Below are 25,488 nucleotides of genomic sequence, written 5' to 3'. Positions count from 1 at the left end.
GATTGTTTTGGTACTTGTTGCAGGAGTTGCAAGGTAATGATTTAATAGAATAACTCTGCTATTTATTCATGGTCTCTAAAAAGGCATTTCCTAGCCTCTGTCCCTTGAAAGGCACACCCTTACCTGAACCTAATGTTATGCATGCCCTGTCATGTGAGAAATTATTGATATGCTCAGCTCAAAAGTGAGACTAAAAGTATCATCCTTTTTTTAAAAATCTACCCATATCTTGATTTAGAGATTTTCTACTAGCCCATTCTTGGGGGCAATTGCAAGCACAAGATTGGCAGTAGAAATTTGACTGAGGTCCCAGCCATATGCAAAGGTTTCTGGGAGTTCTTTCCAATAGGTCATGAGCTATCCTCTCCTTCTGTCACATATACTCACCCGCATTTGCACTTTGGTACAGCACAGGCCAGTATACCAACACAAGTAATTTCAAATTAAGACTCTCAGTCTTTTCTGGCTCTATAGTGTAAGTTCCAATGCAAAATGTACAGAACACCCACGTAACCCATGGCTTTTAGATCTCAAAGTAAATGTTTTCACATAATCATGGATTGCATCCAAGCAAATGTCTGTAAGATGACATTCCTGGAAGCTTTTGCATCTTTACATTATATTTAGTTTACACAATATACTGTACAACTAGAAAAAATGGCCATATGAGCCAGACCAACATTTGACCTCTTGTAGAGTGCCTTTGAGAACAGGCTATTTCTCTACCCTCCTCTACGCTAACACCTTTTACATCAGACAATTTCCAAATCAGGAATTTCTTTGAAGTTTCTGGTCTTTCTTCCATAGTTTACTTTTCAAAACATCACAAGGCCAGTGGAATTCTTGTATTCATGTGCTGGGGGCCCCCATGCAACCCAGTTTGGATCTGAGTTTCCCTCTCTTCTTTACATCCACCTTATTTTCTTCTCTCTCCAAGGCAGTCCTGTCCCAGTCCAAGTCACTGGGAGGCCCCAGAGTTTCTGGGTGGAGAAGAAGTTTGGACCTCCTGGCCCTACCAGCATGCAGCCTTTGTCCTGGAGGCACCATCCACCGTGTTTCCCAACAGAATTCGGTGCAGCCATTGTGCTGTAGCACCTTTGGTGTAAAGGGAGAGGTGCTGCTTGTCCCTGTAAAGGCCCCCAATTCTACGTGAAGTTGATCCAAAAACATTTAGGGGAAGGGAACCAACACATTTCAATTGGAAATGTATCAAAGGGCAAAATCCAGCGCCTTCTATCATCTGGCTTTCTAATACTACACATGCTGTTTCCAGGGCTTCTGTCAAAATAGGCAGCGAGCTGTGCTCTTTGTGGGAACTGCTGCGAGCAGGGCATGACAGGGGAAAATAATTTCCTTCTGAGTGCTTTTGAGTATCCCATGGAGCCTGATCCAAAGCCCACTGCAGGCATTGGCAGTCCTGCCAGAGGAAATTTAATGTTCTTTGGATCAGGCTTCAGCCTATTCACACATCAGCAAAATGATTTTTTTTTTTCTCTGTCACTAGTTTTACAGAAACTGTTGTGGTGCCATCTGAGAACAAGGGTTTTTTTTGCTCGTTTGTTTTAAGATGCTGTGAAACTCAAAGATGCAAGAAGAGCCGGTTCTCTCTCTGCTCACATACCTGAAAGCACAGCAAATCTTTAGTTTTTAACTTTTATCTTTTGTTTTTAGTTTTTTCTGTATTTCTCAAATATATTGTTTAGTGAGAAGAACCAGATAGATGGGGCAGAAATCTCTGTCATTTTCAGCTTTTTTTTTTTTTTTTTTCCTGCTGTGCACTACTCCCTAGCTTACGGGAGGCAAGATGTCTTTCTGATGAGAACCGTGACTTCTTTTGGTCAAAGGAAGAAAAGCAAGGAGAAGTAGAAAAGATGGATGAGACAGCAAGTAGAAGATATGAGAAGGTGAGTGACAAGTAAAGAAGTAGGCTTTCTAAGAAATAAATTGACTGTAGCGCTTCTCAGAATAAGATGGTGTGTGCTGAATGAAAAATGTGGGCTTTTTAACTTGGTTTCTACATCAGATTTCCATGCATGTAACATTCCTTTGTTCATGCCTGCAAACTGATAGTACTTGAAATGAATGTTACCTTCCAGTGTCAGTCCTTATTTTGTCCTCTGTCTGTTCATTGCCAGACTACGCTGCTCCTTACAGAGTGGCTCATGGTCCAAGGTCCCAGGAGGCAAGGTGTCAGTTGGCCACGTCCCTGCCTGAGACACATCGGCACAGTCCCTAAAGCCAGCTGATCCAGATGCATAATCCTGAGCGTATGCTCGAGTATTTTATGCCTTGGTTATGAGCTCAGGACAGGGGTAGCTCAGTGAAGGTCTGTGCTTTGCACAGTGCAGAAGCCTACTCTGGATGCTAACGGCATCCAGGCCTAGCCTGGTCTAATGCCACAGCGCAAGCATAGAAAGCTGTGACTCGCTTGTGCAGTTCAGTAAATTGGTACTGATGGACAATACTGAAATACACCCCTCTGTCTCCAGCAGGCAAACCAGGCAAAGGCAACACTTGGTGCTGCTTCTTTCCATGCTCCAGCTGTGCAGATAGAGAAGCTCCAGGAGCAGCCAGAGACAGATTTGTGCTGTGAAGTGGGTTCTTCAATGTCCCATGAGAGACAAGGTCAGGCATCAGCCTTCTCCTCTGGAATAGCATAATACAATTTATTTTCTCTACCTGAACAATTGTGTCCATGAAACTTGAATTTTATTTATTTATTTATTTTATTTATCTATCTATCTATCTATTTATTTATTTATTTTGTCTGTGAGGCTGCTGCTGCTCGGCCAATTTTTGTTAAAATTTATTGAGGGGTTCAACAGCTAAGGGTTTGGGCAGAAACACATTCACATGCATACACACATACACAGAAAAGCAATAGATGGTGTGGTGTTGTAAATCTTTTTGTCTTAGAAAGACTGGCAAAAAGTGAACGTCACTGCCCAAACCTAGAGATTTAGAAATCTCCAGCAAATCTTAGCAAATAAGTTCAATCTAGCAAGGAGGCTAGAGTAAAACAGTAGTTATGCTGTATTTCCTCTCCAGTAAACATGCAAATTTAAAAAACCATTTGGAATTTTAAAAAAAGCACAACCACCAAGACCTCAAAGAGAACACCACTAAGATACAATGTTAGTGACACTGGTCTTGGTCAAGACAGGGCTTTTAAGAAGATGGAGTATTTATAACTGGCCTATAAACTGATAAGGCTGTATGATTTTATGCACCATAATTGCTCTTTGCTGCATCCCAGGGACCAGAAAGGGGAACATGAAGCATCCCATCAAGCTATTTGTCAGTGTAAGTGAACGTTTAACAGGAAAATAAAATAGTTAACAACCTTTAAAATAGGCTTAAAAACTTTAAAGTAATGGGTGTCTTTAAAAACTTCAGGAGTGGGTTCTTTATGAGAAACTCTGAATTAAAAAAAATGTTTGGAGTAAAGTCAAAATGTTATGAGCAGTGCTCTGCAGCAATGACACATATCAGCAGTATTTGTAACCCAAAGAACAATGTGATAAATTTTAATCGCAAGGGACCAGGCTTTGTGGGAAGTGCCTAATACACAGACATCCTTTATAGGTTTCCAGTTATGACCTATGTCTAAAAGACATTTTAATGATAACTAAGGAAAGTAGAAGGATTGTCTTCCCAGAGTGTTGAAGGTCCTGTTTGTTGTCATCCGCAGCTTCTATAAAGACCAGAGATTTTCAAAGGTACTCTTCTGTCCTGCTATCAGCATGCAATACCACAAGGATGGGACTATCTAAGATAAAACATGCCAGAGACATGTACTCCTCAGGATTTCCTGTGGGAGTCTGACTAAAAGAAGGCAATATTAATAAATATAAGTTATGGAACATTATTATCACCAGAACTGTGTCATGTAGTTTACCCTTGAATTCTTATAACCCCTCTAGTTTTCTCAGGCAGTTCAAGCATTTAACTGCAACTGGTCAGAGTGTTAGACCTCCCCACTGGGACAATTGTTTTCAATTACATTAAAGGCTCAAAGACTTTGATAGACATGCCCAAGCAAGGAGTTCAGCTTGCTGAGTGTTTTAACTCTTTGAACTAATGTGGGATCAGGGAGTCCCCCTACTCTTGGACCTTGAAAATACTTAAAAAATAGATGCAATCTGGAAGCAGATTAATGCCAAAAATATGTAATAGTACTCCCTTTGAGGATGCTGTTGCTGGTTTTTTTTTTTATTTTCACTTTCTTGGAAGTGGTAGTTAGAGGGAGCATAACAAACACGTTGTTTTTCTTGAGGAGGATGAATTAGGCTGGAGAATGAAGACCCAGTCAACCATAACCTTCATTAAATATCTAAAGTGAGTTCACCTATTTTTTAGACCTTCAGAGCTAACTTTTGTTTCTGTGCTCCTCATCAGGGGCATTTCTTGTCAGAGAAGTGAAAATACCAGTGCTTGGTGGTTGGTTTATGGTTGGTGCTCCTAGAAGGAAAAAGAAACAAGCAGCAAGAAAAAAAGGACCCTTAAAATATGCTGATCTTGTGGGATTTTTTTTTTGCCAAAGCCTGGTACACTTTGCAGCATAGCATATAATACCATTCTGCTTACAGGAACCTCCAGGACACTTTCTCTTCAAGGTTTATTTTTCAGAAATTACTCTAAAGCGTTCAAATTACACCACTGTTTGGGCACTCTCTCCCTCTACAGACTATCATTCAGGTTTGTCTAAGCAGACAGTTGTTTCAGAAACTGAGGCAAACATTAGTTCTGTAACAGTCCTGCCTTACACTGAGTTCTTATTAATACATGGGCAGTGGTGGTACTGCAATCTTGCGTGCTTCGGGATGGTTTCCACTGACTCCTGCTATCTCCACTTCCTTTCTTGTGCAGGACAAATCACAAAAGGCAAATAACAAAAGGTAGTTCACATCAAGTCATGCTAACTCAGTGCAACAGTAGCTTCTAGACAGGAAACAGTTTAAAAGGCAGCTGTGAGTGGGTGGATCACACTCTAATATTGTGTCTCAGCTTTGTTGAGAATATCTTTGTTCAAAATTTGCTAGGAAAGAGCTGATTAAATCTCTGCACAAGTACATTTGCAACAGACTTTGTCCTGCTCATTCCAAATGGAAAACTAGAGCCTGCCTTTCAGGCAATGTGATATTTTTGCTGTTCAAATCAGAGCGTGCTATTCTTTTTTGATGAAAAGAGCAACGGAAAGCAACTAAAAGCTCTAAATAAATATAATACACATAAATACTTTCAGAAAGGAGCTTTCATGATTTTTGCTTTCATAGAGATCCCATGAACTCTGTAAAACATAAACAATACCTCATAATGAAACACTGTTATTTCAAAGTTGACATCACATCTGACTCAAAGCGTAACTTTTTGATTGGGATTAAATTCAGTTTATTTGAAGGTTTTAGTATAACTCCTTAGTTATCTAGAACACAAGATAAACATAACAAACATAACATTTATCTTACAACTAAAAATGCTGATAAGTATAATTTAGATAGTTAAGAAATATCTTTCTTTCTTAAATTTTTTTGTATTATATATTTGAGAGCATTTTGTGTATAGAAGGGTCACTGTTAGTATGTGTTAAGATGATCAGCTCTCCATTGTTGTTTATATGGGGTTTTGTACAGTGCAGAGAGGAAAAAATAATAGAAAAAAAAATCACACCCACATGCCTAAAAATCACCAAGTCAGGACCAATACATGAGAAACACATTTTTGCATTGACTGTCTTTCTGAATAATTTGAGAACGTTCGTCTTAGATCGCTGAGAACAGTGCAGGAGTCTTGTGAAAATAATACCTGGCTTCAGGTACCCTGATGGTTAAAAATGTGCAAATCCCCAAACTGCAGTCGTTGGTTAGAACTCAGTCCAGCCAGTAGCTCTGGCTATCTTAATAGAGTCCTGCTTATATTCATACCTGGATTTACTCTGCAAGTTAGGAGAAGTGTTGTGGTGGGTAAAAATGACCTTTCATAACCCACATGTGAAGCAAATGAAAGAATCTTTACAGAATGATAAGCAAAAATGAACACCCCCAGGGCCAGGACTGTATTTCTGGATTTGTTCAATCTTTCTTAAACTATGCTATGGAATCCTAGCATTATCAAAATACAAAAGCAGAGGTACAATCTGAGATAATAATAAAACTCAGAAAATTTGCTCCCTGAATTGGAATTACATGAACACTGCACCCAAAAATGAATCACTTTCAGGTATGGAGTCACTTGGTGGTAAAGATTTCCAAATTACATAACTAGCTAAGACTTCCCTTAAATATCTAGGATCAGTTTTAATAGTCATATCCCAGGAATCCTCACATCTCATCTCATCTAATCACTCAATTGTTATGTTAATCAAATACAGGTATCTAATGTGTTTGCTATAGTATCTGTTGCTGAATTACCTGTAAAATCCTTACAATAAAGCAAGAATGAGATGAGAAGAGGTCAATGCTTTATCACAATATGGGAAATGTTTACTTCCCTGTTAGTTTGGACAGACTACAGTACAATTAAAAGTTATTAAATCCAGGGTTGCTTCAAACAACCATTCAAATGGGTCCTCCCAGGAAGGAGCCTAACTGGACCTAAATTTCCTAGTGAATCCTCAGAAGAGAAGAAAAGCTCTAAAATCCGTTGTCCAAGTATATTCTAATGACTGGTTATGGTTATTTTCTACTTGTTAAATCTGTAATGTAGACAAAGAAAGGAAGACATTTGTAAGCAAGTAAATAGAGACTAACAAACTGAATTAATGATAACCTCAAGCAGCCAAATCTGTGATTAAGTTCCCCTGCTTTGGAGGCATCACCAGCTGGTGCGTAGACACTGGCTAGCTTGGCACCCAGTTCTTATGCTTGTGGTTCAGATCTAATGTGATTTTTCTCTATGCCCAAATATACTGGCTGTTTTTTTTCTTCCTATAAATACTATAAAATTAGATAAAATAGCCTATCATTTTAGAGTATTTTTAAAAAATGATAATTCAGATAAGATTACCTATAGCAAATCATAGATCTTTGCCTCTGTCCTTCTTGCTGTACATGCTGAAGTGTGAAATCAGACCATGAGGGGTTAAACAGTAGTGGTACAGATGCAGCTGGGCCATGTTACACTAAAAAGACCAGCTGATGGGCATAAAAGAGGATTAGAAAAAGGAAACAGATGAAACTGGATTGAGTGCTGGCAGGGAGAGTCTAGATTTTTGTTTAGGAGGGACTCTTCTTTAGGCTTTTGTATGGACTTCAGATAACAGAGGAAGTTTGGGTTTCTTTGTTAGCTGCTTTCTGTGCTAATTTTAAAATATTGTTTTTAAATTCCAGAAATCTGTAAGAGCTACAGTTGTGAAGGTGCACTGGCAAGTATATACCTAGATGTGTAAGTATGAAGATATATCTTTACAGGTAGGATTTTCTGGATCATAGGTGTGAGTGACAGTGGGCTAGTCTGGTATAGAAGGATTGTAGTAGTATGGAACTGACATGTCCTTCAGGATAGAAAATAGAAGATAATGAGGGTAGATCTCTGGAGTTGTGCTTGAAGGAGGTTCTAGCTCTTACTCTCTCTTCTCTGTGCTTTCTTACACGACAGAGAACCTGGCAGAAGTTTTAACAGCATGTAGGTAAACACCTACCTCTTCAGATGCCTTTTTGCCCCTGAACTTTTAGAGGGAAAACTTAGTGAGCACTTGAATTCAAGAATCCCTGTGCCACTTTCTCCTCTTCCATGGGAAGGAAAAAGCCTGTTGGGAGCACTACAGCATGTATTTTCATTTGTTTAGTTTGGATTTGGATGGAAGGAGAAATGGGGTGAGAGTTAGCATTTGGATAATGCTAAATGTCAGGGTTCTTCTCATCCAAAGTGTAGCTATCCTCATTCTTCAAAGTATTGACTGGTTTGATGAAACCCAGAGCTTTTTGAGGTGTATCAGTACTGCAGTGTAATGGAGATGCTCTTGACCTAGTTTGATACAGTTAGCTCAGGCCCTGCTAGCTGCTCACAAACAGACTAGTCACAGCTTCTTCACTATCCCTGCTCCTTGCATGGGGGGTTTGGACTAGAAGACTTTTAAAGGTCTCTTCCAGCCCTAACTATTGTATGATTCTGTGTGTTTCTTCTCAGGTGGGCTTTGCAGCTCATATTAAGCTTTATGCTATTGCAGCTATTTATTAGGTCACTGTCTCTATGCTAGGCTGAGTGTAACAGAGCACGCTACCTTGCCTGAGCAGCAGGTTTCTCTTAACCTGATTCTTGGTTTGTGGATCTAACTGGACTTGGTGGCTGGAGGGAGCTAGACTTGCTGTCCACCTAGAGGTGGTACAGTGGTGGTACTGGGCTATGGTGTTCTTGTCCATCCTGCTGTTCCTCAGCTTTAAACTAATGATGTGTGGCTGTCTTATTTTTTCAATGACAGTCCTGTACCAGAGTTGCCAGGACAAAAGATTTGCAGGTGATTCAAAATATTTAAAAAAAAAACCCAAACCAAAACTAACAAAAACACCAAAAGCCCAGACTCCAGACCAGATGGAGTTTTTGCGCTTGCCTTATGTCTCTCATCACAGGGAGACAGAGTAGTCTCTCCATTCTTGTTGAGATTAATGTCACCTTCAGACCAAGGCTCATAATGCCTTATCTCCTAGAGAGTCTCTGACTGTGCCTGCACAGGTAGATTCTAAGTGCACAAATCCATTCACCCCTTGGCAATGGGGCCATGGGGATGGCAGAACTCCCCCTCACCCCCATGCACAGGGTTGATGGCAATGCTCTCTGAGGTACTGACTTCCAAGTAATGCCCAAGACCAGAGGCAAGGGGTAACTTCAGCTGGATTGGGCCGCTGCAAATGGCTGGGAACAGCTCTAACAACAGCTTGGCTGACTGGGCTCGTGCCTGCAGGAGCATTGGTGTACTAATGTCGATATGGCCATGTAACCAAGGGCACAGACTGCAGAGTCCTCATGCACTTTGTTTGTATAGCTCTGATGTTCCTTACTACAGGTGTGTAACGTGGGGCAAGCAACTTCAGTGTAGACAAGGCTGACTTGCTTTAACCTCTGCCTTGCAGCAGAAGCAGTGTCTGCCATTACATTATCCTTTAAAATTCTGAATTCATGGATGCTGTCATTGGCAAGATCACTGAGATAGAAGGGACTGAGACAGACCAAACATCTGCAGGCAGCTACCTGCTTGTGGCATGCTAACATGAACAGTTGCAGCTGACTGATGTCCTGGACTCATGTGCATTGGCTTATTACACAGTTTGTGAGAGATGAGAGTAATGAGCCTGTGCTTTAAATCCATCTGGAGTTTATATCCAAATTCCCTCTTATTCTGATAACTCGGTATTTATTACAGTCCTAATAGACCTCCTGTTTTGTGGCTTCTTCCTGAAAGATCATGAGACTACGTAATGATGCTGGCAGAGGGATGTTCTCCTGCTCTACCTCTGTTACTCTTAGCCTTTTTTTAGCTCACTCTTTGGGACTGCACTTACCATTTTCCCACAGGACGGCATTTAATTGCTCCTTGACTGACCTTCTGCCTTGTCCCAACAACTTTGCCCCTGAGGTCATTTCATCAATTCATTATTCTTGGTGGAGGAGAAACAAGTCCTTCTTAATGTCTAAGGTTCTCTCCCTGTTATTGCAGAGTTGATTAAAAGAGAATGATTTATTTACCACCACCTTTTAAATATCAGGTAGCAAAATGTTCCCTGAAAATAATGGCTTGAGAACCTCTCCACCGCTCTGTACTTAGAAACTCTATCTTTCACATCCAGAAATAGGTTAAACTTCATTTTTTGACAGAGACCTAAATATCATGCTGGATCATTCAGCATTTTCATCTTCTTCATTGCACCATTTGCTTTAAAAACAACAGGGTAATAGATCCAGTTCAAATCTGTGCTCTTTACAGGAAAAATAACAATGCTTTGTAAGACAAGGTTCAGAAAACCTGCTAGTTGATCACAGAGACTATTGATGCTTATAGTACTCCGCTAAAATCAGGTGAAGCTGGTCCATGCTCTAAGAATGTTTATTAACAAGCAATTAAGGAAAAGAATAAATAATCTTGGGTAAAGAAATCATGTAATCATTTCCACATGAGTGCTTCTCCATAATGCCAGAGTGACCTACGTTCCCTTCTCATTAACTCCTCTCCTCTCCACTGGCTTTGGATTTTTAGGGGAGCTACACAGGCTTGGTGTTGCAGCAGACCATTAACCTTTCATAAGACATTTGTGAAATAAGCGTGGAACATGAAGTATGACCAGAGCAAACCACATGCAATGTGAATGCATTTTATGTGCAATCTCTTTTGTCCAGAACTAGTGTTCATTTGTCTGGTGGGATGGCATCAGCTCTTTTCTTTGAGGGATTTTTCTTTCTAATGTTGCCCATTTGTGCAGCTTTCCTTTTACAAATACATCACTCATCGGAAGTTTCAAGGCAATATTTGTAAAAGGTCTTCAAAATAATGATGAATGACTAAAATAAGCATTAAAAAAATAAATAAATTCTGTAACTATTCATCAAGATTACAAGTTAGAAGTGTATTTCCTCCAGCTAATATGTGGAACAGTTCACCCTGGCATAGATAAATCATCAATCAGCCAAGGGGTTAGTTAGGCCTTCCAGTTTCTACTAGGTCAGCTTACTAAAGGCTGGCTTTCTGAAGATGTAAGGGTGCAGAGGTTATTTCTTTTTTTAAATGACAATAATTGACTCTGGAGATGAACATAATAGCAGAGAAAGTATATTTTTCCTTGTATCCCAGGGAAACAGGATCTGAAACTGTTCTTACATAGTGTTCTCTCTCTTTTGGTGAGGGAAAAAAAAAAAAGATGACCCAGAAAAAGAAAGGAAGGAAGATTTCTCTCAAGTGCAGGGCTACAATCTGTAAGAAAAAGCCCTTCCTGTGAGCAAGTGAAGGGGGTGGAGACTTACGCTAAAATAAACAACAAAGTAGGGCCTTGTGTTGGATGTACTGACAAGGCTGTGGGCACTAGCTTGAAAATGTTTCATCCCGAGTATCCAGTGTCTCCCAGAAGGACGTGCAGTAGAAGGAAGTGTGAGGTTAAGAATTCAGGGAGATTGGACAGATAGTCAAAAAGCTTGGGTAGACGGTCTGAAATTCATTACAAGAGTGTATCCTGAGGGTCATCGCAAACATCCTATAAACACTAGTGAACTTTTCTACAGCCCATGCTTAGAGCCTGTTGAGCTGTGAGACATCTCCTCCTCTGTGCAGACGTACCAAGGGGGAGAAAAAGGGAGATAACGATGGGTGCTCTCTGAAGTGGTTAGAAATGTAGGTTCCTAGTCTATGTTCAAATGTCTCCAAACTGACTAGCAAATATGATCTAGCTTTCCAAATGTCGTGAGTGTTCTTTAAATCATGCCTCCATTAAGTCAGGCTCATGAATACCTCTAAAGTTGAATACAAAACCCCTAAAATTTCTACCCATTTCTTACTAATCTAGCAGAAACGCACATTTATGCACATGTACACTGATACTCTCTTAATGATTAGGAGTGAGGGAAAACACACGGATACAGTGAAACAGAAAACCTGGAGTGAAAGAAGGGTCATAGGTTGATGAAATAAAAATCAAAGCAAAATGATTTTTCATTTCAGTAAATGCTTTGATTGCCATGTCCTATCCTGTTCAGAAGGATTTGCAGAGTGACTCCGTGAAAAAGGAATTAAGTGCCTTAAGATCTTACAGTGAGGTTACCCCGTTGTGTAAGCAGAAGTCTTCTCGAGTAACAGAGTTTATGTGCAAATCCTGGATCATGCATATGTGATGTCTTTGATTCTGAACACCTGCCTTAGCTTCCTTTCAAAGAGTTTTGGGTGTTTCAACTTCCTCTTGCCATTGTTTGTAATGTTTTTCATTTGCATAAGTGTGTTACAAGTTCAAAAAACAATTAAGCCTCAATGCTGTAGTGGCATAGGAAATATCAATGGAAGAAATACATTCTAAAAAATTAAATTACTGTTCCGTAGTCTGTGCCACTGATAAGCTTCAAATCACCTGAGCTTTAATCTTGAAGGCACTTTGTACAAGAGTAATTCTGCTGAATGCAGTAGGACAGCTTTATCTCTGAATATAGTGTAAAATGCTAAGCATGTGCATAAGTGTTTGTAGGACTGGGGTCTAATATCAGAAGGCTCTTTTGCAGCCACAAACCTGAAAAACTGTAATGGACAATAACTTCATCTCGCTTTTGTTCAGGTCCGAACTGAATCCCACTTAGATCGTTCTCTTGCAGCAGTCTGCCAATTGGTTGTCATCTTGTACAGACTTTTCATCTGAAAGTTCAGTTTTGCAAGTACAAGATGTGGGAGCTAAGATGATATATTAAGGCATATAAGTAATCAGGAAAAAATGCAGTTCAGCCCATGTATTCTTTGGAAATATGTATAAATATTTACAAATTATAGAGTTAAATCCAACTCATTTGGTAAATGAAGGGATATTCTGCTTTTTTTTTTTATGGGAAACATCAAAATCCAGGAAGCATGGGAGAATAAGACACAAAATCTTTTCCAAGGGACATTCGTAAACTCTCATAAAATCAAACATCATGCAGACTTCAACCTTTCTCCTATTTTCATTGTGTGCACGCCTACGCATCTGTGTCTTGTGGAAGCAACTGTCATACAATAACTTTTTTCTTTTTTTGCATTTACCAATTACTTTGTAAACATCTTAAAGAGATTGGTGAGGGACTGCTCTGTAGAAATGATAGCACATCTGCAGCCCAGGCAGTTAAAGTCAACAATTAATTAATTGTTAAGGGCTCTGTTCATCCAAAAGTTTGGCTCTGTATTTACTGCATGATTCATGGCTTATGATCCCTGGTTTCCAGAGAACTCAAAGTCTGGTCCTCCATTTCAACCCTTTCCCTAGGCTGCCCATTTCACCCTTCCCTGCCCACACCCAACTGCAGAGAGGCAAAACAGTGTTCCTTATAGAGGAATGGTCCTTGATGGCAAACAGCCCTCCCATACATCGTGCAGTCCCGTTGGATGTGTTTGGCAAACATGGGCAATACTCTGCTGAAGTCTATGAGACAACGAGCCCTCCTTGGCTGGTGTCAGTAATTCACTGATACATGAATACTTACAAAACAAACAAGACACACACGGAAGCACATTCAGTCGTCTTTTGTGTAGCTTAGACTTTAATCCCTCAGCATGAAACAGCAACTATTGGTTGTAGAAAACAGATTTTATATCAGCCTGTATGAAGTTGCCCAATGCTGTGGTCAATGGAGGCTATGGCAGTCTGGGAGGCATTTTGTGTCCCAGTTTGATTCTGAGCCTCCAGATAAGAAATGTCATAGTGATTTGCTCCAGTTGCCTCCCAGGGAAAGATCTCCTATCTTCCAGTGTATATAGGATAAAGAGAGATCATTACGTTTACAGTGAACCAGATTTACAAGAGACATGGACCAAAATCTGTAGTTCTTAGGTTAATTCTTAAGGGAAACTGTTCCTTGAATAAAGAGTGTCAAAAAATTGCAACAATAGCTAGAGTTAAAATGCTATCTATGCATTAATATTTTTATTATTACTAACTTGCAAAGCTCCCTTGGAGTATAACAGCAGAACATTAAAAGTGTCTAGGAAAATAACAAAAGCCTATCACAGAATAATTACTCGTCACTGAAGAAACAAAATATAAAACCATAAACAAGCCTTGAACAAACAAGAAATAATCAATGCACAATGATAAAGGGAACCAAAACATCTGGCATCTCGGCCAGAAAGCTTCCACACATGTGTTCTGATGTATGATAAGAAAAAATAACATTTCAGAGTCACAGGCCCTCAGTGAGGTTCCTGCCTTCCACGGCAGTTAAGTCACAGGGAGGCGCAGCCAGCTTTGCTCCCACTGTTGATCTCAACAGCCCTCCTGGTGAATTGTTCAGATTTTTGAGGGCTCTTTCTGGTGCATGGGGCAGAATCTGATTCCGCTTCACAAATGAAGTGACAGAGGGAAAGCTGTGCTATTTGCTGCTTCCTTGAGGCACTCCCTTCATTTCCAGATCCAGGCTGCTTCTAAAAGCAGCCATGTAACAGAGCCCACGCTTTGCCTGACTAATCCAGTTTAGACGTCGCTGATGGGGAGAGACTAATTGTTTCAGTCCATCTTTTTCATCTTGAATTTCTGTGTCTGAAAGGGAGAAAGAGTCTACTGACAAGACTGATTAATACTATTTCGTAGATAGAAAAGTTCTTCTCACCCTTTCTTCAGATATATTCTTTCAGGCTCATCTTGCAATTTACAACTAGTTTCCAGATGACAAACTTCAGTAACGTACACATCCACAGATGATGGCCAGCTGCCATTGATCCAGGCATTCTCCTGAAGGTTTCCATGAGTTAATAACTTTGTAAGACATTACTTAAACTCAAAATTTAATTCCTTCAGAATCAGGTGGCAGGTTGGTAGATGCAGATCCACTGCAATGATATTTAAAAAAAAAATCAGAAAAAAAATACTACATCTTCTTTGATTCATAAGATATTAATAGAGCTGACTGTGGATGTTCTACCTTTTCTGCTGTATCTGCACAGTTTTGCTTATGGCAGGACACACAAGAAGTCACTTTAAAATAAAAAAAATACCTGGCTGGCTGCTGCAAAGATCATTTGTCAAGAGAAGAATGCTGTGGAGGGAAAATCTGACCTCTAAACCTGCAACAACAACAAAAGCCAGTGTTTTAAAAAGTTATTTTGAAGCCTAAATAAACCTTGACAGACTCCCCTTAAACTTCTTTTACAGTGATTAATTTCCAACTGGGGAAATATTGACTCTGAGAGAAAATGAAAATATTTCCATCTTCTTTCTTTCGAACGCTGCATCATAAGATCGTTTGACCTACTAGGTAGAGTGGAAAATCACTATCAGTCTTGATGTTATTAGATGGATCAGGTTTCACATCTCTCTCCCTCTGTTTTCCTTTGCTTCCCCTGTATCAGCATGTCCTCTTCCCAGCTCCCTCCCCTTCAGTCTGGCCGGAGGAGGCAGAGCCCGTGGTGTTTGCATCGCCTGGCAGGGCAAGGTGGCTGCCCTTCTTGTGGGACAACTGTGAGGGTACAGTCAGAAGCTCATGGAAGGCCAGGAAGAAAAAATCCTCCTTGCCCAAGGTGTTATATGGACATGGTTACTCACCTTTGTGCTGGTTATATTCCCTCTACCTGTGAGGGGGAGCGGTTCCTTTTCTAGAATCACAGCCATTTGTCCCATCACCCACACATCCTCCCCATTTCCCCACAGATCTCCTCTTATAAGCTTGACTAGATGCTACAAATGCCATAGGAATCTTCCAGAAGGTTTTTGATCACATAATACCTATGCATGTATGTATACTTCAGCCTGGAGAGAGAGACAGGGACTCCGTCAGAGAAGCAAACTTGAACACAAAAGCTCTGTTGTTTATTCTGTGTCCCACTGAAAGTCTTCTTCATGAGGGAACTCATGTTAAATTTCCTAAAGCTGCTACAGCCATTGCTCCAAAAACATTCGCAGCCTGTGTGCATATCCTATCACTTGTTTGGCTTCAGAGACAGCAGGAGGCAGACCATCTTCTATAGCAAATATATGTTTGATCCTTGCAGTTTCCAACACAATTAGCCAATTCAAACATGATGAAAAGCAATTAAAAAAAAAAACTAGCTCAGATCTCTGTGTCAAAAGAGACAGAAAGCATCACTCAGTCCTACGGAATATCCTCCAAACTTTCCTTGGAAGGATATGAAATGTAAGTTGTCCGTAGTTCTTTACTTTAGCAAAAGTGGTTGCAAAGTACTGTGTGTCATTGCCCTGGGGATTTGCCTCACCATGCTTCCTTCCTGCAGCAAACCTCTGAAGGAAAGAATTATTTGATTTTGTATGCATCAGGAGAAAAACTGAAGTTAAGTATTCTTGTAAAGGCAGAAGATACTAGTGGTCAATAGATACTAACTGTGTAATATATTCACCCTCCACAGCACACGCAATTAGCATCCAACTGAATCAATATGTAGACAAGTGCATAGCAAAATAAATATTCTTCTCTTACAGAATCCTTTCACAGGGTGAGACACTGAGTTCCTTTCATGGCTAGCAACCAAAGCAAGGCTTCCTGATGCTCACTTCTTCCCCAATTCAGGTCATTAAGGTAGGGCACAATTTATGAAATCTTTCCTTTGGAAGATTTTTTTATTAGGATCCAGTGTTTCATTCTGTTCCTAGGCATTCTCATCCAGTGTATAGCTGTTAAAACTGCATGTTTCTAGCTCTTTTAAAATATTTTCATGAGATTTTCTATAGCTCATGTTATAATGACGCATTTACAGTATTTCTGTTTGTCATGACTTAGGATGCTTAGCTAAAGTAACAATTTTTGCAATTTGAAGAATAAAGGAAAGTTCTGATAGAGTTTAATGTGCAGTTGCCACAGTAGGATCAGAAGTTTAAAACCGTAACAACACATCAAAAGGTGAACAGCCAAAGCCTGCATTACTGAGAAGAACTTCTCGGCTTAGGTCCATCGATTGCAGTGCTGGTGTGCCAACTTACAGATCACAGGCCAAAGATGCCAAATCTGTTAAGTAAAAGCTGGGTGAAATTAAAAGTTTACGCTTTCCCGACATATATAAATATAGGTTAAAAATGAGCTCTTTCTTCATTTTATCCGTCTTCAGCCAACAGTTTCTGATGATTTGGCTGTACACTGTGCAAGGATACATATATGAAGAGTTAATGAACTTGACAAGACTGAGTAAATATTTGTTTAGAATTGCAAATCGGCCCCAAGCCAAGTTTTTTTTTAGGCCTATTAGCCAGACAAAGTCCAGAGCAGAAATGTTGAGTAGGACCATACTTCTTATCTCTCATCCCTCCACTTCCACTGCACTCATTCCCCTCACTTTGGGGTTCCCCAAAGGTTGTTTCAGAAGAAGATTCTCTTCTCTTTTGACTTCTTACAGGTTGCAGGTGGCAACTTCCATCATTTCCCTTTGAAGGCAGAGGTAGCCAACCCTCAAAGAAAGCACTGCTGGGGCTAGGATCTGACGTGACCTCCATAAGCGACAGTAGACACAGTCCCTTCTGCCTCCAGCTGTCACTCCACCAGCTTTCAGTGTTTGATATCTTGAATGGATATGACCTTCTAATACCTTTCATGAACCAGGCACTGCAAAAGCCTTTCAGCTCTCATCTTGATTCACTTTAAAGCTTTCCCATTCACATTCACAATATTTTTTTTTTTTTCTCAGTGAGTTTTCCCCTTTTCTCTGTAAGGAACCAGAGCCTTCTACAGGAGAATGAGCTAGCAGTCACTACTCTGCAATGGACCCCCTCAGTGTACCTCGGTTTTGCCCTCACACAGATTAGCCAGGGGGAGAAATGTTTTACCCCAAACCAATTAACACAGTTAATTAGTTTTCTGGGATAAAGTTTCCCCCCAACATATGAAACTGCCTGGCAATACTGCGCCTTAGTGAGGGTTTCAGATGAGATGGAGATGAATGAGGGCAGGGTGGTCCTGCCAGACTGTACGTGGAATGTGAAAGGAAAAGAAGCAGTTTCCTTTGCGATAAGGAAATCAGGGCATGCCTACTACAACTTATCACTCTGCCTAGTTAGAGAGGGGAGCAAGGGCTAGTCAAACCAGAAGGAACAATGCGTATGAAGAAATACTCGGAGCCGGATGCTGAGCTGGCAGAAACCAGCATAGGTCCACTGGAGGAAACTAGTTGATTTATATCAGGCCTGGATGCAGAATTAGAATGGAGCATTTAGAGCTGAGATTTACTATTGAAAATTGACAGTTTTGTGGGGGCAGGGGAAGAAGGCCTGCCAAATTATTCACAGAAGAAGATTGGGATAACTTGTGCTCTGAGCAGAGCCAAACTACACACATGTTCTGCAGTTTCAGATGTGCCAAATTCTGGAGCTCTACATCTCCCATTTGCAAATGCCAAAATGCAGCAATGATGCTTTTTCTTAATTAGCTACTTACACGTTGAAAGCATTTGACAACTGATTTATCCTCACAATAGCTGATGGGTTCGTTATCTTCCCACCTCAAAACCTGACATTTTGGTGAAAGAGTGAATTACCTGATAGGACCACACAGCAAGACAGATATTCTTGTTTGGCAACAGGATGCTGCTTCTTCTGAGCCCAATGTACTGGCCCATTTCTTTAGTGAAGATGTCACATACATGCAGAAGCCCAGCTATGTTAATGAATTGTTAACACAGCTATAGTGGCTGCAGCAAGCACCTGATGTGGAAAAGTAAGGGTACCCATGTCTCATGTATGTGTGTCACCATTGTATGTTTATTGAAATAATCTTTGTTGCTCATTTAAAAAATTAAGCACCTTTTATTGAGACAAGCAATAAGTATTTTTCATTAGATTGTTAGAAAAGGAGCTCCTATAGTTGGAGAAAATAGAAAAGTTCTCAAACACAGAAGCTCTTCAGCAGTGCTGAAGGAGTATTTCTGAGACAGATGTAGTGGACTCCAAGCTACGTACGGGCTGGGAAATGCTGCCTTGTCTTCTGAAAGTTAAAACCTGCTGCCTGCTTTCCCTCTTCACTTCATATCTCCCTTCCAATCTGTTCTGCTCCTGTCTTTACTTCTTCTCCACTACCTACTGGCCTTCCTTAGCCACCTTTGTTTCATGTATGCAGAACAGTCACACTGAAAAAAAGTGTGATTTCCCTTAAGGTGCCTAAAAGCCAGTGTTTGCAGTCTACAGAATATTTTCTGTCCAAAAGTAGAGCATAGTTTCTCTTCCTGCCTCTTTCACAGGCAGGACACAGCTTGTCTTTCAGAAAGGGACCTTTTTGCATCTTCAGATCTGCATCTGTAGAAGCAGCTGAAACTCAGAAGGTACCACGCCTTTTGCCAGCCAGTTTGTCACAAATCCCTTGCAAGGACATGTGCAGTCTGTGTGCTGTGTTTTTTGGAAAAGTATTCTGTTTTGTTCTGTTATTACTGCTATTGGCACTATTACAGGGATTATACAGTGCATCCAAGGGCTCCAAACAGAAATAAGGACTTTTTTTTTTTTCAGTAGATATTGCATAGATAAAAATAAAAAAGATTATTGCAGATGCAAAATATTGTAACTCCTTAATCTACTCAATAACAAGAAGAATAGTATGAAGCACTAACAAAGCAAATGTCTTTTTCATAAATTATAATAAGTGCCCTTCTTTTCTGAGCACTCCCATTGGGATATGTAATCATTCTGGCATGAATGAGAGTGAAGAAGGATTTAATGAAGACCTCAAGCTATTAAAAGAGATGCTGGGTATGTAGCAGGAAAGATGAGGAACAGTGCAACCAGCTTAATGTGTCTATAGAATCATAGAATCATAGAATAGTTAGAGTTGGAAGGGACCTTCAACGGTCATCTAGTCCAACCCCCCTGCAAGAAGCAGGGACATCCCCAACTAGATCAGGTTGCTCAGAGCCCCATCCAGCCTGGCCTTGAACGATTCCAGGGATGGGGCATCCACCACCTCTCTGGGCAACCTGTTCCAGTGCTCTACAACTCTCATTGTAAAAAATTTTTTTCTAATATCTAATCTAAACCTACCTCCTTCTAATTTAAACCCATTACCCCTTGTTCTATCACAACAGGCCCTACTGAACAGCTTCTCCCCATCTTTCCTGTAGGCCCCCTTGAGGTATTGGAAGACCGCTATCAGGTCTCCCCGGAGCCTCCTCTTCTCCAGGCTGAACAGCCCCAACTCTCTCAGCCTGTCCTCATAGGAGAGGTGCTCCAGCCCTCTGATCATCTTTGTGGCCCTCCTCTGGACCCTTTCCAACTGGTCCATGTCTTTCTTGTGTTGGGGACTCCAGAACTGGACACAGTACTCCAGGTGGGGTCTCACCAGGGCAGAGTAGAGGGGCAGAATCACCTCCCTCGACCTGCTGGCCACGCTCCTCTTGATGCAGCCCAGGATGCGGTTGGCCTTCTGGGCCGCAAGGGCGCATTGCCCACTCATGTTGAACCTCTCGTCTACCAACACTCCCAGGTCTTTCTCCTCAGGGCTGCTCTCGATCCATTCTCCACCCAGCCTGTATTTGTGCTTGGGATTGCCACGACCCAGATGCAGGACCTTGCACTATGGTGCTACTAAAGTTGCCTAAAGAGACTGTGTTGACAAAAAAAAAAAAATAAAATTTCTCCCATTTCCTTATAATTTAAAATGAAAGCTTATAGTCATGGAAGGGTTGAGGTCCAATCGAACAGTGACAACACATCTTGTGGTGTCAAGGACACATCTCCAGCCTGGAGCTGAGGATGTTCATTGGCACAGCAACAGGTGCCCCCAGGCAGGACAACAAAAGGCCTGAATGACAAGACAAAAATGGGAGGAGAAAGTGCAGCATTGCAGTGTCTCCTGACCACCCCCTCTGCTTAGGAGAGGAGGGTGCATGCCAAGGGGAAAGACAAGGGGAGGCTGAGTAGAGACCAGGAGGATGAGTTTCTCCTCCCAGTAGTAGGGGAAGTGCAGGGGAAAGCAGAAGCAGCATACATAGAAGAGGAAGAATAAAAAGCCAGGGGATGTCACACAGGAGGCAGAAAGTTAAGAACGGAACAGATTTTTAAAAAGCAGAACTGAGACCTTTCAAGTCAACAGGGCTTAAGAAGACAACCATTACCCTGACTGCACTGTCCTGCCCATGGGGGTAAGCCCGCAGTCATCAGCGTGTTCCTCTCCTCCGAAGCAGCTCCTCCGGCAAGGCCTTTACTTACTACTTTCTAAAACCATAAGGAACCTGAACTGTGTCATTTCTACTTGCTAATTTAACTACACGAAGTTCACAGAAAGCATTTTGTACGAGGGACATGACCTGGCTTGTTAGCACCACATGTTGTAAGATACAGAAAAGGATCTTTCATACTTCAGAAGTCTTGTTTCTCAATTGCTGTTCTCTTACTTTTTAACTTCTTTGCCGTTTTGAATGGATTTCAAAACAAATCAACAGACACATAGAGTCTTTGGTTATTTTTGGCCAGAGTTGGATAAATGAATAGTCCAGAAAGTTTCTGACATTGTGCCAAATGTCTATGTGCCTAAAGTTTAAGAGTCATGTTTTCCAGGAAACCTTGAAGTTTGCTGAGATTTATGCTTTTGATATTGTCATCCATTACTGTATTCAAAGGAGTTGTCTGCATAAAGGTTGATAGAGGGCAGTCAAACCTTTTGCACTGAACAAATTATATCATTAGGTGTCTGCCTGTGGGTCAACTTGTTCTCAAGCCCCAAAAACTAAACACAGCTGAGATCTAAATCCCCTGACAAATGAAGGCTGTGAGCAAGGATCATGAATAACATATGGCAAATGGAATTTCCAAACACCGTGCTGCCATACAATATACACCTGATAAATGGTTGTCTACAGTGATGCTGTTGAAAAAGGCACTTGATGCAAGCCTCATGCATGGCAGAGAAACATTAGCAGAATTTTACAAGACATTTCAAAGCTGGCAAGGCATTTATCCAAATATGTTGTCTGGTCCTCCCTTCCCCAAGTAAGGACATCATCTTTGTTTTTTTGTACATGGGAACAAAGAGAGGTAATAATTTGACTTATCATGCCAGAAGCTTGTGGGGCAGGAAGTGTTCAAATAAGAACAAAAGACAGATTTTGTGGTAGGGACAAAAAAAAGAAAAGAAGACAATGAATAAAAGGATAGCAAAATATTACTCAGGATTAACTTTTAGGTGCATTTATAGACACAAAAATTTAAAGATTTCATAGCATTGTCTTAGAAAAACAGCAAACTATTTTGTCCAGTTAAATAAAAGAGTGAATAGAAGAACTGCTTTCCCATGTCATCTAAAATGCAGCCAACAATGGTGCAAACCTGAAGATGGGCAGCAGATGAAACAACTGATTTTGGCAAAAAAAAAATGTGGGATGCTGCATCTGGCCCCATCTGGGCAGCATCACAGCCCTGAAATCAAAATGTACCACAAGGAATTTGGCCAGGACCTACAGCAGCACTCAGAAAGTGACAAGGAACTCTTTCGACCAGAAGCAGGTTTATATCTCAGTTAAAATGGATAGTATGTTATTTTTGGGGTTTTTTTTTGTTGTTGTTGTTGCTTATTGTTTTGTTTTGTTTCAGTGATGATTTCTAGAGTTGTTAGTAACCTTGGTATCCTTCGGAAATTTATCTCTCTGACCAGTAAGTGAGAGCTCCTCCTCAGAGTAGCTGTTAAGTCATCTCCAACCTAACTATATATATGCACATGCACAAATATCTGTGTTTGTTACGGCTGGCTAGCCTCTTGAGGTGCTCCTTACACTTAATGGAGTCTAGACAAATAATAGTAATAATAATAATCATCATATACATGATACAAATGGGTTATTTTCAGAAAAGATGTCAAAAAATCTTATAATTATTCATTGAAGTAAAGTAATTTTTCTAGCAAAAAAAAAAAATTACAGGATAACTGGGATGTTCCATTTTCAACATTCTGTGTTATCAGTGCTTTCTTTGGAAACAGTTTAATTTCAAACATGAACTAAATATAATAATTAGAAAGTGTTTGAATAGTATCAGAGAGTGAAAGTAACCTGCACACCTATTGAAATTATTTTTTTTTCAGATGCAAATAATTTTCAATTTTTCATTACAGTTATAAAAGCAGAAAATAGGCATTCCTTTCATATTGACTCCAAATTATAATTATTTTTCTGAATGTATCAATGCCTCTTGAAGAAGGTCTCTCACTTTTTTAACAGAACAGGAAAATAGATGGATTTACTTTTAAGCTTTGGCTAATTTATTTTATAACCCTGTAAAGAGTTGCATAAGCACAAATGAGAAAGCGGCACAACACAGAAGTGTTGGGGAAGAGGAAGAGAATAGCTTTTCCTTAAGCCAAAGTTATCACCAAGAATGTGGGAAAAGGAACTTTGCATGCATGAGTTGCCTATGCCAACTAGAACTGGCCACTTAACTAAGGTTAATGGGTTAAAACAGCGGTCATATTGCAAGAATCACTGTCGCTGTGAGACCAAAGCTACAAGTAAGTCTGGCTGTTAGGTGTCAAGTTCAGCTCTCACAGATTGCCCAGTGTGGTCTGAGAGCCGAATTTTCAGATGTTCATCCATGCACAGAATAATGCACATGTCACTCAGGGTCTGTGCTTGCTCAGACAACACCTCCATTAAGGCTTCAGAAGAGAGATTTTCCTGCATAGAGGTCATGTGGAGTCTGTAGGCAGACTGGTGTGTCGTTCAGGGCACGGCTAAGCACAGCACCATTCACAAAAGGCAATGTCACAGTTTAAGATTCACTAATTGAATGAACCTAAGTCTGATCGCTATTATTATCGCCACTATTAGCGTTTACGGTTTGAACTAAAATGCATGGACGTGCAAGTCAGAATTGCTTGAGGAAATCCTACAGTCTGCCTTATGTAGTAAGTTAGATTAGATGATTGTAACACTTCCTTCATGACAGAAAAATTCATGACACTATTAGATGTTTTGTTAAATTTCAGTCTAAGTGATAAGCAAAATTAATAGATTTCTGTATTTCCCTGGGTGGTCCTTCCGTAACATGGGAATATTTGTGTTTCTCTGCTCTGAGCTGCTTGTACATGCAATATGTATGTGTGTGCACATGGACCTGGTGCTGATAAATAAATAATAACCTTATTCTCATGCTGGTTGTTTAAAAGCTCCATAGAAGATCAAGGGAATATGCTTTACATACTCATCTTGTGCATAAAAGTAATTCTTTATCAAATTAGGCATTCTAGAGAAAAAAGCAGCCCTTGAATTTCAGCAGGGCTGTTTGCATGAATAAACCTTTGCAAAGTTGGTCTCTAAATGTTGCTTAGAGTTGCAAAGAAGCTTAAGTGCTGAACATATCTCTGTGCATGTTTCTTTTTAGCCTGTTCCTGGCTCTATACCATCACGTTTTCTTCGCAGGAAACATCTATGCTAAACATCACTGTCAATTCCAAGACAAGAGACACATTCAAAAGCACATGGAAGCTTTTTTTTTTGTTACCATAAGTTGCCCGCAGAGGGTCCATTCATTCTGTTTGCTTGTTCCACTGTGTAATAGCTCAACTCAAGTATCAACAAGATAAGCTTTTAAAAGCAGAATACTCCCAGCTGTTGCGGTCAGGCAGCAGCAGCAGGTTCCTATCTGAGGACAGCAGAACAATCCAGTGCACTCGCAGCAATGGCAGTGTCGAGGGGAAGCATGTGTTCTCTGTACACAGTAGCGAAGGGTTCAATAGACAGCAATTAGCACCAGCAGAATGAAGATGAACGGTCATATACATAACCTTAATAAAAATGTCACAGAAGAGAAATCTCACACCATATGGATCCATACTGAACTTTTTTTTTTCTTCTTTTTTTTTTTTAAGGAGCAAGACAGCTCCATTTCTTTATAGTCTTTTGCATTAATTTCTCTCCCTAGTTTTTTTGCAGCTTTCTTCCTCTGTAAGCAATATGTGGTTGCTGTTTCACATGATAACAAAGGAAAATTACATTTTCATTTCTCTATTTTTATATGCCCACTCAGTCTCCGATTTCCATCAAAAGTATCTTCTACTCAGCCTCGGCAACCTGAGTAGATGATTTGAATGTCATTAGATCCCATTTCCATTCACTTTTAAGAAGAGCTCCTCTGGAATTTGCAAGATTTTATTCCTGCCAAATTAGTGTAGCATGAAAGTGAGTATTGCTTGTTCTCAGGTCTGCTACTTATGTTTTGGACATGGCAAAGAATATAAATTTAATAATTATAAACATTACTGTTACAAATAATATTTTTAAATGATTTTGGCAAAAAGAGTTTTAAGTTAGAAGCTACTTTAATGTCATCTTGGTGATGGTCATTTCCATTTTTCCTCCTCGAGATAAAATCTAAAGATCAGGAGGAAAAATGATAAAGGGACGCTGGAGCAGGAAGAAGATCTTTCCCTGAAAGTGTTGTATTACAGTTTTGTGCTTATTCTTTTCAAGTTATTTCTTCATCTTTCACTAATCAAAAGATAACATTATTGATGCTTTAAAGTCTCCATTTGAGGTCTCAAAACAATGTTTTGGTACTTTCTGCCTTTTCTCTACTCCCAGTCCTAAGACTCTTGCCCTTAGAATGTAGCTGCGAATTTTGTTGATTAGATTGACAGAAGATAAGGCTAGAGAGGATCTCATGAGGTCTTATAACCATCCCCTTGCCACCACACAGGATCTGGTATTTGTAGCTAGAGATGTTTGTCTGAAGGTCTTCAGTGAAGAAAGATTCTATAATCTCCATCCTTCTTCTCCAAGCAAAAAAAAAGTTGACTGCTGTCCTATTTCTAAAACAACAAAGTTATTAAAATATTAAGAGATATTGGTCTCCCATTTTGGAAGTGAGGCTCATCTCTTTTTGTCATATGCATATGGAGAAGAGATTAAGCCTTTCCTCTTTGTGG

This window comes from Chlamydotis macqueenii, chromosome 3 (genome assembly GCF_036417535.1).
Source record: "Chlamydotis macqueenii isolate bChlMac1 chromosome 3, bChlMac1.mat, whole genome shotgun sequence".
NCBI lineage: Eukaryota > Metazoa > Chordata > Aves > Otidiformes > Otididae > Chlamydotis > Chlamydotis macqueenii.
This window is presented reverse-complemented; position numbering follows the sequence as displayed.